Raw genomic sequence first — 7731 nt, forward strand, 5'->3', positions numbered from 1 at the left:
GCAAAGGTTTGGCATCCTCTGCAGACAACTATAGGACTATTGGGGCCTTTATTAACCACGTCTGCCCAGCCAAGAACGCTGATAGACAAATCATAGAAAGGGAAATACAAATGACTAAGAAACATGAAATTTTATTCAGCTAAAGTAATCAAAGAATTGAAAATCAAGACAATTAGTTGCTATTTTTTGAACCTACTGATTCTCATGAAATCAGAAGTTTTAAAAACTTGTAATACTTGCTACTGGCCAGGATTTGTCTCTCACTATTGATAGGAATTTAAATGTTGATAGAATATAACCTTTCTAGGAAGCCTTAAAATTGTTCATACTCCTCTCCCACCCCCAGTGCTGGAAACTGAACTCCAGAGCCTCACACATGCTCTACCACTGAGTCACATCCCCAGTCCCTTACTCCTCTTTGATTCATCATTTCTACTTTGAAGAATCTGTCCAAGGGAAATAATCAGATGTACATATTTATATACAAAAGATGTATATCTTTATATATAAAAATGTTATATGCATATTGTCAGTGTTATAACAATAATAATTAGAAAAACCTAAACAATTAATAATAGGGGATTGGTTAAGTACTTTGTGCTTTGTGATGTTTTATGTTGGGATATTGTACATTTCTAAAGCATATTCATGAAGGAAATTCTGGTAATATGAAATTACTAAAACATAGTTTCTATGACTATTTATACAATGATCCTAATTATGTAAAATATGATGATATATAATAAAAAACAAAACAAAATACACCAAAACATTAAATTCTTTATTTCAGAGTGATTGCATTATGGGTATTTTACATTTTTCTCCTTCATATTTGCCCTCATTTTCCAAATTTTTTTTACAATGAGTACACAGTACTCTCAGATTTAGTAATAACCAACAACAGGACTCATTTGAATCTCAGGATATGTCAGACAACCACATCCTTGATCTACCCCCTGGCATCTCTTAAGATGAGAAGAAAGACCCAAGCTGCAAACCCACATTAATTGCAAGCACCATCTCCAAGTGAGAAAACTAAATATTGAAATCCTGCTTCAAAGTCTCCCTGATGCTAAAATAAGACCAGAAAAGCATTTGCTGCAGTTCTTGGAGATCTAATGGAGGACGTCATTCACAGTGGGCACCAAGTCAAACCCTGGCCCTTCATCAGAGTTGGCTGTAGAGCAAAGAATGTGAACCATTTGGGGGAGGAATGAGGTTGAAGGTTCACAAATAACTCATTCTCTTAGGTTTCTATCATTGTAATAAAAGGGATCACTAACAGGTGCACAGCAAACAGAGCTCTTGAGCTTTGGAACAAGGTGGAGACAAGGTAGTAGCAATAGCAGCAGTAGTGATAGAAACAGTAACAACAAGCAATTAATAATGTATCAGGCATCAACTTGAAACACTTTACATACATGGTCTCCTCTAATGTTTTACTGTGAAGTAGAAGAAGAAATTACCTCTAATTTATAAGCAAGTATATTATCACTCAAAGTAGTCAAATAACTTGCCCATAGTTACTAAGCTAATAAGTAGAACTTTAGACCTCAAGTGCTTTCCACAGCTGCTAACTACACTTCCTCCATTTTAATTATTTTTTATCATTATTGTTAATTAGCAGAGACAATAATTTAGCAGTAAAGCCTGCTGGGCTCAATCCTGATCATCCTAGTTGTATAACCTTGGACAAGTAACTTCAACTCTGTGTTTCAATTTCTTCCTCTGTAGAAATGGGGATCCTCATATTTACCTCACAGAGTTCAAGGTCAAATAAAACAATGTATGTAAACCATTGAGCCAAAGTCTGCCCCACTGAAAACACTCAAAAGACACTGGTACATATCTGATTTTCCTACATGTCTTTCCACATAATGGGTCAAGGCCAGGAGGGTACAGTGTCCTTGGGGTTCCATGCTCAGAACTTCTAGACTCTCAGAAGAGTCATACTCCCCTCCTTTCATACCCTCAGTGCCTCCCCACCCCCATCCCAAGAGCCTCCCTTGGAGCACATGCTTGACAGAGGGCAGCAACAGGGCTGAGAGAGTGCTTGGCAGGAGTGGACACTTGACCCCTCTTTCTACCGAAGTGCCCTGAGAAGCAGGCCTTAGGGACTACTATGCCCTTTGTTGGAAATATGTTAAGGTAGCCATGTCAATTTCATACTGGCTTCTGAAGGCTGGGTGGTAAGGAAACCAAATTTTAAGGGAGGAAGTTTCCCCAAAAAAGACCACACAAAGAGCAACTATAGGGATGGCATGGGGACACAAGCATCAGCCCCTACAATTGCATTCAGAACCACAGAAGGAAAAGACCCTGACAAGATCTCACACTGAAAACTAGCAACAGAACCAGGATCAGACCCTAACCCTCTGAGTACAAGCCACTATCATACCCAGATCCTTCCTTACGTAAGAGGCAGCTAAGGGCCAGTTAGAGGTCTCCAGCCTACCAGCTGGACACCATGGGCCTTCCCACCCTCTGACTTCTGTTCCAGAGCTTTCTTTATGTCACTGGGCATCCCCTCCAGGAACTTTCCTCCTAGAATCACAGAAATGGTACCCTGCTGCCAGCCTATTATCAATGGTGAAGGCAGTATTTTAAATAATGACAATAATCAAGGTCTGCTCTCAAGCAGCAGTGGGGGCCTTGGGAATGACAAAATCTTCCAAATTAGGCCACATTCATGTAAGGAAACTAGAAATGTCTTTCTCATTCCATCAAGCCCAAATTAGAACAAATTCTGAAGAAGGTTGAGATCAAGCCTGTGGGTCTCATTTCCTTTCTCAAACAATCATTGCACTGTTCTTATGATCACTGGGTGTTTGCTGGGTGTGTGCAATGCCTCAAGTGCAGACTGGAATTTGGAACTGGATGTAATCCTTCGCCTCACGCTGGCAGCACTAACTCTTTAAGAAGCAGGAGCTTTGGAATCTTACTCATCCAGTCCCACATTGGGGAACTAGTCTATGAATCTACCAAGCTGGATTCCCAGCACAGTGTCCATCTCCTTTCTGTTCTGATGGGAAAAGTCCATGATCTTGTGGACCTAGCTGTACCATGTCCAGCCTATGCTACCTACAGCAAGAATCGAACTCTCTAAACTCCAGTTTTGTCATCTGTAAAATCTGCATCTAATGCCTGCTCTACCTATTATGTTCAAGGAGGATTCATTCATTCATTCAGCAAAAAGGTATTAAGCTCTGACCAAGAGACACTCTAGTAAACAAGACAACAAAGTAAGGGACTTGCACTTACGGTGCTTACAATATAGCAAGCGAAATAAACCAATTAATGAATAAATGGGTAAACAATCAAGATATTTATGGATTATGATAAATACTACAAATGAGATTAAAGGGGTATTATGATACAGAAAGACATTCCCTCAGCATGGTCAGGGAAAGTCTCTTTGAGGATGTACTATTCCACCTGAAATCAAAAGAAAGGGTTGCAGATGTAGGTCAGAGGTAGAGCACTTACCTAGCATGCATGAGACTCTGGCTTCAATCCCCAGAACTGTAAAATTAAAAAAAAAAAAAAAAGAAGAAGAAGAAGAAGAAAAGAAGGAGGAGGAGGAGGAGGAGGAGGAGAAAAAGGAGAAGGAAGAGGAGTCAACTCTGCAAAACAAGAAGGAACAGCAAGTGTGAGATTTTGAGGAGGATAAAGAGATGAAATTGAGTGAAGCATGTGAAATGCAGGAGAGAGAGGTACCAGTAAGATACTGCAGGGCTCCACAGCTCCACAAGAAGACTAGATTCTATTCATAAGAATTGAAGGCAGAGTTTTAGGCAGGGGGATGAGAGAGGATGAGGGCAGCAGGGATGGAAACTCAGAAGCCACAGATGCGGAGAGGGCCAGCAGTGAGAGGATGGTGGCATAGACTGGCCTGGAGGCAGATTCAGGATCTGTTCTGGAAGTGGGATTGTCCAAACGTGCTATTGGATTGGGTGTGGGGTGAGAGATAGACATCAAGAATGGCTAAGATTTGGGAATCAAAGGGATCACTCACTCACTCACTCATTCATCCATTCAACAAATATCATTAAGCACAAACACCTGCCTGATCTTATGCTTGGCATTGGGGATAAAAATGGGGATGGTGATCATAGCTAAGTCAGGGAGACAGACCAGAAAATAGGCAAATATAATATATTTAAATAAGTACAATAAATGCTAAAGAACATCTAACTCCACCGAAGGGAAAGGGTCAAAGAAACCTTCCTAGGGCAGGGAAAGTTGAGTCGAGTCTTGAAGGAGGAAAAGGAATAAGAAGAGCTCTGAAATACAGTAGTAGTCTAACAGTAGGAGCTGATGTTCATTAAGCCCTGAGCATGTGCTTTCAGAGGCACAATTAGTCAACTCTCACATAAAAATCCTATGAGGCATACCGTTATTATTACCCCCCCTTTATGGATGAGGAAACTGAGGCACAGTTAACCTCTGTTCCATCACTTGTACAAGATCACATAACTTGTTGTGGCAGAGCCACACTGCCTGCCTGTGGGACAGGCACTGCACGTTTGGAGCTGACAGCAAGTATAGAAGATGTAGGGTGTGAGGCAGTGGGATGTGATGAGAGGGAAGAAAATCGACATGGAGGTACCTGAATGGATCTTGCAAATTAGAAAATACTGTCCCCCAAGCAGATTATCATCATGATTTTAAATAGCTGTCCCCCCTGCCCCGTGAGAAGGGATCATTGGCCTTGGAGGGCAGTGACTTGCTTGTAGCAGGATGGGGACTGCCCAACAGAGGGGATCCTAGGAGAGAATGGGTTGCTGTGATCCTGACCCAGAGCTGCAAAACAGCAGGTATGGGCTCCAGTCCCAGATCCACCCCTAGCTTTCACATGGCCGTGGGTATGTCCTTCCCCAGCTTTGTCTTTAGCTTCCCCATCTCTAAGATGCAAGGACAGAAGACTGATGATTCCCAGGGCTTTTCCAACCTTCACATTTTGAACAACTGATGCTGGTGGCCTTCTGCTCCTCTAGACAGGGCAGGGATTGAAAAGGAATGTCTGTTTGGGGCTGTCTACCAAAGCAAAAAGCCACCATGGTTGGAAGTGACACCTTCCAGAAAGCAAAATCCATGCTGGATGGGAAGCCTATGGCCTATGACCCTATGTCCACATGGTCTGGGTCAAATGCTTCCCATTCTTCCAGCTCCTACCTGGACTCTGGTGTCAAAACCCTCGAATCCAGTCCATTGCATCCCCTTCAACCTTGCGGGGAGAGTCTGAGTAGCAACAGCATTCTAGACACTGTACTTCCGAGGATGTAGTGGGAAAACTCAGATGTAGTTGATACCCTTAAGGGGTCCTGTTTTGAGTTTCCTATGAGCCAAAATCCTATGGTTTTCTCACGTGCTGCTCCAGGGTCCTCCCTATGTCATAGGTTTTTGGAGTTTTTTTTTTAAAGTTGTTGATGGACTTTTATTTTATTCATTTATTTATATACAGTGCTGAGAATCAGACTCAGTGCCTCACACATGCAAGGCAAATGCTCTAATCTCTGAGCCACAACCCCAGCCCTTATACCATAGGTTTTGAATCCCCTGTCCCAGAATAAAAGGAATTCATATGGATGCAGCATTGATTTTTCTCATGTCTTGGGAGTCTCCAGGTTCTCATGTCTTGCAGACTCAGGCCTGCAAGAGACCCCTTTTCATCAAAGTCACGCAACCAAAACCCTTCCTGCTGACACAGAACTCTGTAAACCATAAAGACTTCCATTCATTATTAATCCACAAATTATTCCTTCTGTTATTCATTAAAGTCCTAACCTAGTTTGAACAGGGATAGGACTGCCAGATAAAAATGCAAGATGCCTAGTTAAACTTGAATTTCAGATAAATGATAAATAATTTTAGTGTAAGTATGCCCCAAGTATTGCATGGAACATACTTATATTAAAATATCATTCATCATTTATCTGAAGTTCAAATATAACTAGATATCCTGTAATTTTATTCACTAAATTTGGCAACCTTAGACAGGATCAGTTTAACCCATTTTGCAGAATTGAGACTCAAAGAGGTAAAATGACTTATCCAAAATCCTTGAGATTAGGGACTATGTCTGGTCCTTTTTTTTTTTTTTTAAGTATTCAATTTTTTTTTTAAACATGAGAAATATATTCCTTTAAAGCCAGTATATCCATGCTGTTAACAGTGATCTAAAAGATATATGTGTCATGAAAAGTCTATTCCTCTAAGAATCTATACCCTGTTTGTGTTTGTGTGTGGGGAGGGAGAGAGGTACAAAGCATTAAAAAGTTAATAAGTTCAGTTTTAATCTCCACTTGCCAAGTTAGAGCGTTGGAGTTAGCTCAGAGAAGATGCTTGTGAAATGTTTCCTCAAGCACTGGGCATTTTGAGCCTCCCACCCTCACATACTGGGGATTGAACTCAGGGACATTCTACCACTGAGCTGCATCCCCACCCCTTTTTTATTTTTGAGACAGGGTCTCACTAAGTTGCTTAGGCTGGCCTCAAAGTTGCAATCCTCCTGCCTCAGTCTCTTGAACCGCTGGATTACAGATGTGTACTATCACATTGGCTTGAGCCTTTCATTCCTACAGGAACCTACAAGGTGAAAGAAAAAGACCTGGTTCAGGTCAGAGATTGGTTGCAGAATACAGGGTTAGGCTTCTCTATTCTCCCTTCAGGTTGTGCCAAAGATAAATTAAGATGAGTTTCAGGGGAGAATAATAGACTGAAACATCATGAAATGACCATGCGGTATCATGAAAAGGCTCCTTGTCATCAATGCTGCCCAAGGATTCACTGCACTATCACCTAGATATGCAAAATCCCCCTCTTGCCCTCCATATTAAGAGTCTGGTTCCGGGGAGCTGCTAGACACATCTCTTATGATGGACACCTTTGGACACAAGTGTGTGATCTGTCCATAGCTGTGTCATCTGCCCAGTCAGAGCTGTGAATAGACACTCAAACACTCTGAGAAGCCTTGAGCTACTGATGATGGAGGTCAGAGGTCTTGATTCTGTTTCAGGCTATCAACAAAGAAAGATGAGCTGCTGAAGAATAGAACCTAGGCATGAGCCCTTGCAAAAGGCCTGATTTTTTCATGTTTGAGGTTCACTGATAGAATCCTAGATGTTAAAGTCAGAAGAGACAAAGCAACGAGGTCTAACCCAAATATTCTCAGTCTTCCAGAAGAGAAGGAAAGGATATATTTAAGCTCACACAATAACTTGGCAGCAGAACCAGGCCTGGAACTGCTATGAGCCACATTCCTGATGCAGATGATCAACTTTCTGTGCTAAGCAAACAGCAGGTGGGCGGATGTGGTCACCAACCAGTTCTCTGGCGTTTGGGTCCCCAAGCTTTAACCTTGGCACACCATTAACAGCTTAATCCAGTCCGTCACCCTTTTCTCCCTGGAGGCCCTGCAGTCCACAGAACATGGATTAAAAATGAATGGTTCTGAGCCAAACCCCTGACACAGGAGACAAAATGGCCCATAGAGACCATCTGGTCTAGTTCCCTCAGTGATGCAGAATCACCAGTATCTGTGCTGCAGCATCATTCCGGACCACTGACCTCCATGAGCTGGCTGGTGGCAGGCGATGCAGAGGCAGAGAGTGGAGAATGGACCATGGTCACAAAGTGGGGAGCCAGCACAGGAAAGTGGCAACATGACCATTCTGCCTCCTCTGGGCCCCACCCAAAAGTTCTTTTTATATTGAACTAAAGTCTGTCTCT

The sequence above is a fragment of the Marmota flaviventris genome, chromosome 13, assembly GCF_047511675.1.
Source record: "Marmota flaviventris isolate mMarFla1 chromosome 13, mMarFla1.hap1, whole genome shotgun sequence".
In the NCBI taxonomy this organism is placed as follows: Eukaryota; Metazoa; Chordata; class Mammalia; order Rodentia; family Sciuridae; genus Marmota; species Marmota flaviventris.